This window comes from Bos indicus x Bos taurus, chromosome 28 (genome assembly GCF_003369695.1).
Source record: "Bos indicus x Bos taurus breed Angus x Brahman F1 hybrid chromosome 28, Bos_hybrid_MaternalHap_v2.0, whole genome shotgun sequence".
Lineage (NCBI taxonomy): Eukaryota > Metazoa > Chordata > Mammalia > Artiodactyla > Bovidae > Bos > Bos indicus x Bos taurus.
In genome coordinates this window covers 5,144,159-5,156,001 of record NC_040103.1, presented here as the reverse complement: position 1 = coordinate 5,156,001, position 11,843 = coordinate 5,144,159, and the positions used below count along the sequence as shown (strand labels likewise).

The following is an 11,843-nucleotide window of genomic DNA, read 5'->3' as shown; positions in this document are numbered from 1 at the left end:
ATGGATATATACAATGTCAGTGTAAGACAATTATATATGTAATGCAGTTATATATAATGCTTATATATGTGTATGTGTATATTAATATATAATGCCTTTATGTATACACACACACACATATATATATTTGCATTTTTAGAGAACTCATTGTATTAGGTCCCTAGAAATCCTATTATTACCCATGCCTGGCTTCTCTGGAACCTACTTTCTGGGTGGTTATTAAATGCTGGGATGCAGTTCATCTTCATCTGTTGTTCCTGGTTAACCCCCAGGCCAGTCTTCAGCATAAATAAGACACTATCTCTGATAAAAGTATGCCTTGTCCTATTTCAAATGCCCACCATCCCAGAGGAGCTGGTCTTCAGTCCTGGCTCCCAGATGGCTCAGGTTATTTTCCAGGAAGAGGGGATTAATTTAACCTCATGCTGTTCTTTAAAAAACTAAAAATAGAGCTACCATAGGACCCTGCGTATATCGAGAGAAAAACATGATCTGGAAGGATATATGCACCCCCATGTTCATTGCAGCCCTGTTTACAATAGCCAAGACATGGACGGAACCTAAATGTCCATGCTGCTGCTGCTAAGTCGCTTCAGTTGTGTCCGACCCTGTGCAACCCCTAGATGGCAGCCCACCAGGCTCCCCCATCCCTGGGATTCTCCAGGCAAGAACACTGGAGTAGGTTTCCATTTCCATCTCCAATGCATGAAAGTGAAAAGTGAAAGGGAAGTCGCTCAGTCGTATCCGACTGTTCGTGACCCCACGGACTGCAGCCCACCAGGCTCCTCCGTCCATGGGATTTTCCAGGCAGGAGTACTGGAGGGAGGTGCCATTGCCTTCTCCGAAATGTCCATAGACAGAGGAATAGATAAAGAGGAGGTGGTACATACATACAATGGAATATTACTCAGCCATTAAAAAGAATGAAATAATACCATTTACAGCAACATGGATGAACTAGAGAGTGTCATACTGAGTGGAGCAAGTCAGAGAAGGAGAAATATCATGTGACATCCCTTACATCCGGAATCTAAAAAGAAATGATACAAATGAACTTACCTACAAAACAGAAAGAGACTCATAGACTTAGAAAACGAACTTATGGTTGCTGGTGGGATGGGATAGTTAGGGACTTTGGGATGGTCATGTAAAACACTGCTATATTCAAAATGGATAACCAACAAGGACCTATTGTATAGCTCATGGAGCTCTGCTCCGTGTTACATTCCAACCTGGATGTGAGAGGGGTTTGGGGGAGAATGGATACATGTGTATGTATGGCTGAGTCTCTTCTCTGTTCACTTGAAAGTACCACCATTGTTAATTGGATATACCCCCACTACAAAATGAAATGTTTAAAGTCTAAAAAAAATAAGAAAAATTTAACCTCAGGCTCCGTAGAGATGTGGCTATGAGGGACCCCTCTTTATCCAAGTGTTACCTGCTACACTGATTCCAGAGGCGTCGTAAGATAAAGGTGTAATTATTTCAAAGCTACATTTCAAAGTCCTGTAAACAGATAGTAAAGTACAGTGTACAGGATGAAAGGAGGCGTTTTCTCTTAAGAAGGGTTGTGGGCCGAGTGGATGCTGACAGCCCTGCGCCCCTGTCTTTATCCCTCAATGACAGCTGGGGGCCTCCTACTCCTACCAGCCTTTCACGGACCACCAGGAACTGGGGAGATTAAGGAAGGGAGATGAAGGAAAGTTGTAACAGAAAGAATGACCTCAGTAGATGAGTCTCACACAAAAAGAGGGCATGAGGGACACAGTCTCTGAAAGGCTGCTTATCTTTCTGAATTTCATTTCATCTCACACAAAATCCAGGTGAATGTGTCCTGATGTCCAGTTGGTTCTGAACCTGTGTCACTCTCCCAACTGAGGGTCCACTTGGCGGAACAGCTGGATGCCCTGGACACAGGAAAGGACTTGGACTCAGAAGCAGTCTTTCCTTTCCCCGTAGGTAGAGAGTTACTGAATCTGTTCTTAGTAGAGGACTGGATACCAGCTGCGCCTTCTCATGCATACAATTTCCTACTCTCTCCTTCCAGACTCCCGTGTATGGTGGACTTTGTGCTTGCTAGGAAAACAAAATAAATAGTCTTATTTAGGCTTCAGAGACAAAGCAGAGCAGGCATCTGACTTTGCTTCTACCTGCCTGGACACTGTCCTGATTGTGAGTGACTGTAAGACTTGCAGCACCATAGATAAGATAGCGGCCAAATCTTGAGATTGTTGAGCCCCCAAGAGGGGGATTGGCCAATCAAGCCCCAGACTTAACAACATCCCAAGTTTTATACATTAACATGAAACCAGAGCTGCTATTTTCTCACAGATTGATGACGATACCAGTTTGCATCTGTCTTGGGATTACAGGCAGGAACTGAAGCTGCAGTCTTTGAAGTCTCACCCATGGAACAGATGTGCTGCTTCGGACCTTTTCCCGACTGGGACTCCAGATGTGCTGTGATCGGGACTTCCCACTGCTGTTGAGTCTTGACACTGGTCAAAACCCAACTGGTGATGCATCCTCTGTTGTCTCTCTTTCTCTTTTCTTTTAATGCTAGTGTATTGAAAGTAAGCTAGATAATTCAATGTTGGTGGCTAATTTTGTTAACAAATCCTTTGAACCCAAGATTGAAAGTGAAAACTTTCAGCAAAACAGGACTGTACAAATTTTATTAAATAGGCTTAGTTTTAGTTTAAAAGTGTGTGTTTCTATGGGAAGGAAATCTGTACCTAGGTTTGCTCTTCAGAGCCATGAGAATAAGAAGACTCCCACCACACTACCTCACTCCAATGGCCCTTCATCTGTTGATACAGCTTCTGGTTCCTGTTCAGTCTCATCTTCTCCAGGCAAACATCTCTGGTATTTTTAATCTTTCCTTCTTTGTCAGTATCAGGAGGGTTTTTCACCACCCTGAGCACTGTTTTCTACTAGGGCATTAAAGAGGTGCATTTTCCAAAGTCATGCTTATGACCCTAAACCCAGGATCACACGTTATGCTCCTGATGTGGACACACCAGCCCAGAGTGAGCCCGTGTGGGCAGTGGTACATCGGTGCAGGCTGAAATCTCACTGGGCGTGCCCTTGGGAAGGCAAGGGAAAGTTCATCAGGGGTCATGCTGAGCTCCTTGTCCTCCCCTGCTGTTTGTGTTTTTTTCGTGATGTTCAGTCAGATGTGGCCACAAGAGGGGACATGAGGGAGGGTGCAGACAACAAAATTTATTATACTCAGATCCATGCCATAAGCAGGCTACCAGGGTGAGAGTGAGCAAGAAAGCAGGCATACCCAAGCAGATGGGAAGCCGATAAAGTGAGGACCTGTGGGCAAGTGTCTTTATTTGGGGTAGGATGGAGAATACAACCAGAGGCATGAGGGCGTTTCACTATTGTGTTTGAATGTCAACACTAGGTCACTGTTAGGGGAGGGTAAGAAGGGGAGCTTGTGACAGGTACCAGCCGTGTCACCCGAGTGCACCTAGTCATTTTGGTGGGATGCTCAGAGCCTGTTTGTGGGGCTGTTGAGGCATCAGAAAATATGAAGTTTTGGAATGTACAACACCCTAACCCAAGGTTGATGCCATCAAAGTGTTGCGTTCAACATGTCAGCAAATCTGTAAGACCCAAGAGTGGCCACAGGACTGGAAAAGGTCAATCCTCATCCCAATTCCCAAGAAGAGTAGTATTGAAGAATATTCTAACCATCAGACAGTTGCACTTATCTCCCATGCTGGTAAGGTCATGTTTAAAATTTTGCATGCTGGGCTTCAACAGTACGTGATCCAAGAACTTTCAGATGTCCCAGCTGGGTTTGGAAAAGGCAGAGGAACCAGAGATCAAATTGCCAACACTTGCTGGATCATAGATAAAGCAAGAGAATTCCAGAAAAACATTTACCTCTGTTTCATCAACTATGCTGAAGCCTTTGTGTGGATCTTAACAAACTGTGGAAAGCTCTTAAAAAGATGGAAATACTAGACCACCTTACCTGTCTCCTGAGAAACCTGTATATGGGTCAAGAAGCAACAGTCAGAATCCTGTATGGAGCAGCTGATTGGTTCAAGATTGAGAAAGGAGTACGACCGGGTTGTCTGCTGTCCCCTGTTTGTTTAACCTGTATGCTGAGCACGTCATGAGAAATGCTGGGCTGGGTGAGTTGCTGGGTGAGTTACAAGCTGGAATCAAGACAGGTGGAAGAAACATCAGCAACCTCAGATATGCAGATGATACCACCCTAATGGCAGAAAACGAGGAGGGACTAAAGAGCCTCCTGATGAGGGTGCAGGAGGAGAGTGAAAGAGCTGGATTAAAACTAAATATCAAAACAAACAAACAAACGAAGATCATGGTATCCAGCCCCATTACTTCATGGCAAATAGAAGGGGAAAAGGTGGAAGTAGTGACAGATTTCCTCTTCTTGGGCTCTATAATCACTGCAGGTGGTGACTGCAGCCATGAAATCAGAAGATGATTTCTTCTTTGCAGGAAAACTATGACAAACCTAGACAGTGTGCTGAAAAGCAGAGACATCATCCTGCCAACAAACGTCCATATAATGAAGGCTATGGTCTTCCCAGTGGTCACGTACAGTTGTGAGAGCAGGACTATAAAGAAGGCATAATGCCAAACAATTGATGCCTTTGAACTGTGGGACTGGAGAAGATTCCTGAGAGTTCCTTGGACTGCAAGGAGATCAAACCAGTCAGTTGTAAGGGAAATCAACCCTGAATACTCATTGGAAGGACTGATGTTGAAGCTGAAGCTCCAGTATTTTGGTCATCTGATGCTAACAGCCTACTGATTGCAAAAGTCCCTGATGCTGAGAAAGATTGAGGGCAAAAGGAGACGAGGATGTCAGAGGATGAAATGGCTTGATAGCATCACACAATGGACATGAACTTGAGCAAACTTTGGGAGATGGTGAGGGACAGGGAGGCCTGGTGCGCTGCAGTCCATGGGGGTCACAAAAAGTCGGACACGACTGAGTGACTAAACAAATAACCCTAAGTTTACACCCTGAGCCTGCTGGGGCATCTCTTCCAACTCTGGGTGCATGGTGCCAAGATTCTCTAGGTATTTTGGGGGCGGGGGGTGTGTGTGGCATGCATGTCAGCTTAACTAGGTCTTGTTGCCCATTGACTTGACAGGTAGCTGGACCTGCCTGATTTTCCAGCCCTGGGATGCAAGCAAAGGCTTGATTTACCTGGGCCAGAATGTTTTGTAAAGAATTCGTCTCCAAATTCCTCTGAAGCTCATTGTTATAGGCTTGGCCTAAGTAGTCAACAGCCATGCTACTGTTATAAGGATCTGCTGCTGCTGCTAAGTGGCTTCAGTCGTGTCCGACTCTGTGCGACCCCAGAGACAGCAGCCCACCAGGCTCCCCTGTCCCTGGGATTCTCCAGGCAAGGACACTGGAGTGGGTTGCCATTTCCTTCTCCAATGTATGAAAGTGAAAAATGAAAGTGAAGTTGCTCAGTCGTATCCTACTCCTAGCAACCCCATGGACTGCAGCCTACCAGGCTCCTCCGTCCATGGGATTTTCCAGGCAAGAGTACTGGAGTGGGTTGCCATTGCCTTCTCCATAAGGAGAGCTGCCATCAAAAAAAAAAAACATTCCAATGGCCATTCAGAGGCAGGGACAGAAGGAAAGAAACATCAGGCTCCCAAAGGTAATTGAGGTTATAAAATTTCAGTGTCTAGGGGACTTCCCTGGTGGTCCAGTGGCTAGGACTCTGCACTGCCAATGCAGCGACTCTGGTTTGATCCCTGGTCAGGGAGCTAGATCCCACATGTCACAAATAAAAATCCCACATGCCACAATAAAGAGCAAAGATGCTGCTTGTCACAACTAATACCTAGCACAGCCAAATAAATGAACAAAAATAAAATTAGTTAATTAATCAAAAAAGATTCAGTGTCTGGAATTCATTTCTCTTTAAATTTCACACTGTCAAACGCTCACCATCATCAGGAAGGCTGAATTAACTGAATTAACATTGCATTTCTTCAGGGGTCTCTTTATCTCTATCTCCATTCAACCAAGATTTGAGGAAGAATTATATGAAAGAGCGGAGAAGGCAATGGCACCCCACTCCAGTACTCTTGCCTGGAAAATCCCATGGATGGAGGAGCCTGGTAGGCTGCAGTCCATGGGGTCGCTGAGGGTCAGACACGACTGAACGACTTCACTTTCACTTTTCACTTTCATGCATTGGAGAAGGAAATGGCAACCCGCTCCAGTGTTCTTGCCTGGAGAATCCCAGGGACGGGGAAGCCTGGTGGGCTGCCGTCTATGGGGTCGCACAGAGTCGGACATGACTGAAGTGACTTAGCAGTATATGAAAGAGAAGTCTTTTATTTATTTATTTATTTATATCCGGTTCCTTTGGGTGAAGATACAATTCAACAGCTAATCTCCATTAGTTGTGTAACTAATTCTATAGTTTACTTAGTACAAGTCACTTTATTTTTGTGGGCTGGTTTCTCAACTGTAAAATAAAGCCATTAAACTAGAACATTTCTAGGCTTCCTTTTGGCTCTTAGGTTTTAGGCATGTTCTCAGGCCCCAGGGTTTGAGTTTCTGTGGGCCAGTGTCACAGGTGTTAAAAGCCTGTGTCCCCCCTCTGTCTGTACTTGCTCCAGTGTGGGCAGGGCCTGGGTCCCCACCTCTTTTTCCTGTCACTACAATGACTCTAACTGGAGGAATTAATGACAGAGAATAACCCTCCAGTTACTCTGGTCACAGGGAACTACTGAAGGTCATTGGTCATTGCTGGGGTCAGGAAATGAAAACCCCTCCAGTTACTCTGGTCACAGGGACCTACTGAAGGTCGTTGGTCATTGCTGGGGTCAGGAAATGGAAACCCCTCCAGTTACTCTGGTCACAGGGACCTACTGAAGGTCGTTGGTCATTGCTGGGGTCAGGAAATGGAAACCTGCCCTACATACGGTTCATTGCTCTTCCTCCTTCAGTGGATGGAGGTCCTAAAACAAGCCTGCCATGTCAGATAGTCACACAGAGATTGAACTTGTGTGTGCTTTCTCTTTGGCCCGGCTGGGCCAGGATTTTCCCAGATGTGACAAAGTCACACTGCTCAGTTCCACACACTGTTATCTGCCCCCTTCCATGGGCTCCAAGTCAAAGAAGATTCTGCAAATGCTTCTTCTATGGTTCACCTGCCTGATGGCTTCAGAAGTTTCTCTGAGTGCCAAGGACCATCAGAACGGCAAGGACAGGGAAAGAGAGAAAGGCCCTCGGGTGGGGATGGCCTAGATGTGGGTCCTGCAGCTGGCTGAGTGCTCGGGTGATATTAGGATGTCACGGGGCCTTAGCCAGCCTCCCTTGGGACCTTCCATACGAATACCAACATGTGTGTGGTGGGGCCATGGCACATAAGACCATCACTCGATATTTCTGTGGAAATCATAGAGTTTATTTTATTTTATTTTCAGGAGAAGCGTGATAAAGCAGAATGCTCAGATGGCTGGACCCAAAGCCACTTTCAATTACTCTTCTATTAGGTTTTCTGCCATGGATCCACTTTTAAAACATTATAATTCTGTGAATATGGATTATCTGCAAATGGTAAACTGCAAACAATGTTCCGTAGCCCACCTACACTGGGATCTTCTGGATGTTCATTAAAAAACAGATTTCGGTTCCCAATCTTCAGCCTTTGGAACTGGAATGCTTACGGTCCTGGCACAGAAATCTGTATTTAGAAGCTCCCCTGTGATGCTTACACCATCAAGTTTGAGAATCGAGACTCATTAAAATTTGTATGTGGCCCCCATCTCTTGACTTTGTGGATAATGAAGGATCTACTCTGCCAGGAATGCAATGAGCTTATCACATAAAAAGCCTTTTAAACAGATGAATCGTAAAAACTCTTCTTCTCAAACCCCTCAAATGGAGGATAAATTGACTTTTTGAAAACATTTATTATGTGGATTCCTTCATCACTAGCCATTGGTTGAGAAAGGCTTTAACTGGTCCTTCTCTCTGGGTCCCTCAAAGTTCTTGATCAAGCCAGCCCACTCATCTCCTAAATCTGAAATCTGTGGCAGCTGGGGGTGTTGGGGTGCCCATGGGGGTGAGGGTGCTGGAGGTGTGCACATGTACGTAAAGAGGCCAGTTGGCAGCTGGGCGTGACCTGCAGAATCCCAGCTGGAAAGGTGGGGACAGGGGACTGTAGTGGGAGGAGCAATGTCTAGCTGGGAAGCACTGGTCATTCCTCACCCCAGTATTGCTCTTTTATTCTGCTGCCAAACCCAAGGGTGACCAGGTGAGGAATCTGATACAAACTTGAGTTTTTTGAGGTCAAAGATGATTTCCATCAGATAGGTCTCTTGGGGGGAAAAGAACAAACAAACAAACAAACAAACAAAAAAAAAACAGCTGCTGAATTTTGTGCCTCATCCATCTGACCAGTCAATCACAATGGAATCTGAAGTTTGAGGCCAACGAGTCAGCATTTTGTTTTTTTTATAGTTGATAGACAGTGACCCTTGCCAAGACTCCAGACACATGAAGGTAATACCACAACCCATTAAATTTATTATGGGACTGGGAGGTGACAAAACTGCCCCTAAGGTCAAAGCCTCATAAAGAAGAACAGAGCTCTGCTTTCGGTCTGAAATCACACACAATGTCAGCACTGCGTTGCAGGGTGGGAGGTTAAGAGGTTGCTTTGAAATCCAGAACTGCTAAGTAAACCAACCTGTTCATATTTTCCCGTGTTCTTTCTTGCTTCTGAGGAGGGTTCTGAGCAATTCATAGTGTAGGTCAGGATTGCAGAGGATCTTAGCTGGGCTTTTGTGCGTATTTACACATGTGTCCTTTCCAGCAGCTGCTTTAGTGTTCAGTATGTAAGAAAAGAGTCAGAAATTGCCCCTGCTGCTGCTGCTGCTGCTAAGTCGCTTCAGTCGTGTCCGACTCTGTGCAACCCCATAGACCGCAGCTCACCAGGCTCCCCCGTCCCTGGGATTCTCCAGGCAAGAACACTGGAGTGGGTTGCCATTTCCTTCTCCAATACAGGAAAGTGAAAAGTGAAAGGGAAGTCGATCAGTCGTGTCCGACTCTTAGTGACCCCATGGACTACAGCCTACCAGGCTCCTCTGTCCATGGGATTTTCCAGGCAAGAGTACTGGAGTGGGTTGCCGTTGCCTTCTCTGGAAATTGCCCCTAGCTGGGCTGAAATAGCAGTGAGAGGTCAGAAGAGCTGGGAGAAGGATGCTTGGCTTCATCAGTTTAGGGACCAGTCTGGTACCTCCAGGTTCCTAAGCCAGTTTGTGCCCAGGGTTTGTGCCTAGCCCCGGGCACTTTATGCATCATCTTTTGAGAGTGGCCTGTAGGAGGGAGGGAGCAGACAGAGCTGTCCTCTCGCAGAAGCCCCCTGCCACCTGGCAGGGACAAGGTCCCCCTCGACCCTTCTGTCTTATAATCCTTGGCACAGAGAAATCTTCAAACTGGGGCCACCATCAGGTTTGTTGGTGGCAGCAGGGGAAGGAAAAGCTTCCTTTCAGACAGGGGATTAATCTCAGCTCTTCATTCTGAGATGAAAAGCAAGGGGAAAAAAAAAACAGGTCCGCCATCCTCTGCTGGGCCCTCAGTGAATCAGAGTCGCACCAGGAGTCTGACCTTCCCCAGCTGACTCGCCCGTGACCCGACTTGGCAGACCCCCTGCCCTACCCGCTGTCTCTCACTTGTCACTAGGTGAGTCTGGCCACCGTCAGTTCACGAGGTTCCTGTGGAAACAGGTGCTCATGACTCCTCAGTCTGTCAAAAGTCTGAAGAGCCGGGGGCAAAATTTGCTTCATGCAGACTGCTATGTAGAGGGTGTGATGGAGCCTTCTCAGCAGAATGTGCGTCCAGAGAGGGCTGTTCCCCAGACTCCCGTGAGCTGTTAGCAGACATCTGCTCCTTGTGTATCAGTAATAGAATGGTCAGTTTCACTTTTTTTTAAACTTGTTATTTTGTAGTGGGGAATAGCTGATAAACAATGTTGTGGTAGTTTCAGGTAAACAGCCAAGGGACTCAGCCATACATATACATGTATCCATTCTCCCCCAAACTCCAGGATGGCTGGGTTTAAAATTGGGTCCATGGTGGGGGAAAGTTTGTGCCTTTTCCTTTGCACAAAACCGCTGAGTTCGTTTCCTCAAACCTTCTCCTTTTATGAATCTAGGAAAGATTTCAGGAAGGAGCTGCTATGGGGATGAAACAAGGAAGAGGTCAAATTAGCACACCGTTTTCCTAATAGATCCACATCAGCCTTGGTCCTTGTTCTCTAGTAAATTACCATTATGAATATTTTACCACATGCAAATGAGAAGCCTGTGTCATCTGATTCATTTAAAATCTGTAGCCCACAGATCAGAAGATCCTTCCCAATCAAACCATTTGGTGTAAAGCAAGGTGGGGGGCGGCTTCCCAGGTGGTGTTAGTGGTAAAGAACCCATCTGACAAGGCAGAGGATGTGAGAGAGGAGGGTTTGATCCCTGGGTTGATGAAGATCCTCTGGAGGAGGGCATAGCAACCCACTCCAATATTCTTGCCTGGAGAATCCCATAGACAGAGAAGCCTGGCGGGCTACAGTCCATAGGCTCACAAAGAGTCAGACGTGACTGAAGTGACTTAGCGCAACACAGCACAGCAAGGGAAGCAGCTGGGATTTAGGTAATATTTTTTCCTTTGCATTCAAACATCGAATGCTTTGCCTGTGAGATGGAGAAAGCCTCAGCGCCCTTGGAATCTGATGTATAGGACATGAGTTTGCACTGCATCCATCTAGATGCCAAGTGGCACCAAAATCTACTTAGCAGTTAGCAACTCTGGCCTCACGCTCACTGAACTACATTGTGCAAGCTCCAAGCCCTCCAACCACTCGGATTCGCCTTCCGACCAGAGCACGCTCTGGGGGCCCTTCTAGTTAGACGGGCTCCCACCCAGTCCCAACTTCGCTGACTTCCAGTCTGCTCTCCCGCAGTCTGTACACTGAGGCTGACCCCCCACACAACCCTGGACCACCCTGGAGTTGAAAGCCTGGAGAAAGATGGCCAGATGCATGTATTACCCTCAACAAAGGGCCGCTGAACTCCTCACTCCCCTCGCCATCTCTGATCCACCCCCATAAGTGCCCTCAAGGCCACCCTAGTCAGAGCTCTTCCCCAGATGATTCCCTCCCCTCCCCCAGGGTCATCACCCCTGCCGCTGGTCTTCAAGAGCTGACTCCGTCTCCCATTTATGGTCTCTCCATCCTCTGACCTCAGTCCTTTTCTGTGTAAATCTCTCTGCCCATTTGCTTTTGAGTCTCAAAGTCTCAAAAGTACTCTCCCTTTATGAAGGTAGTGACTTTATGCAAAGGTTTTTCAGTAAATGGAATCCTTTTATTTTTTTAAACAGAATTTTCCACAGAGTCCAATTTGTGAAGCAGATAAAAGGAGACTTTCCCTGGCTTGACCTCACCTCACCTGTGCACCTCTTCTTTTTACAAAATCTTGAGTCTCTTACATGTCATTGATTCTTTTCCATTATGTCTCAGCTTTTTCAAAGAACCTAAGTAAGAAATAAACTCATCTTTGGCCCTCCTGATCACTGTAGCTTCCATTTAATTTTTACCATTTCTTTTAATGCATTTCTCAGAGAGGTCATTTGCCAGCTGGGTACCCTTTCCTCACATGTACTCTACCGTGGCTCCACTCAGAGGTCTGTGGGTGGTGAAATGTGGCCCAAAGTTCCTCCCGTCCCTATCTAAATGCCTCTTTGCAATGTGACTACCATGATTATTTATGTGACCTGGCCATTCTTCCCATTTCCCTAAATCTGGGCGTGGCAGTGT

General features: G+C 46.3%; 1 non-coding gene across 1 annotated transcript; it reads left to right on the top strand.

Moving 5' to 3' along the window:
• The first annotated feature begins 5,709 nt into the window (after positions 1–5,709).
• TRNAG-GCC lies at positions 5,710–5,781 on the top strand. The gene has a single exon. It is a non-coding gene; the product is annotated as a tRNA-Gly (tRNA).
• The last annotated feature ends 6,062 nt before the right edge of the window (positions 5,782–11,843 follow it).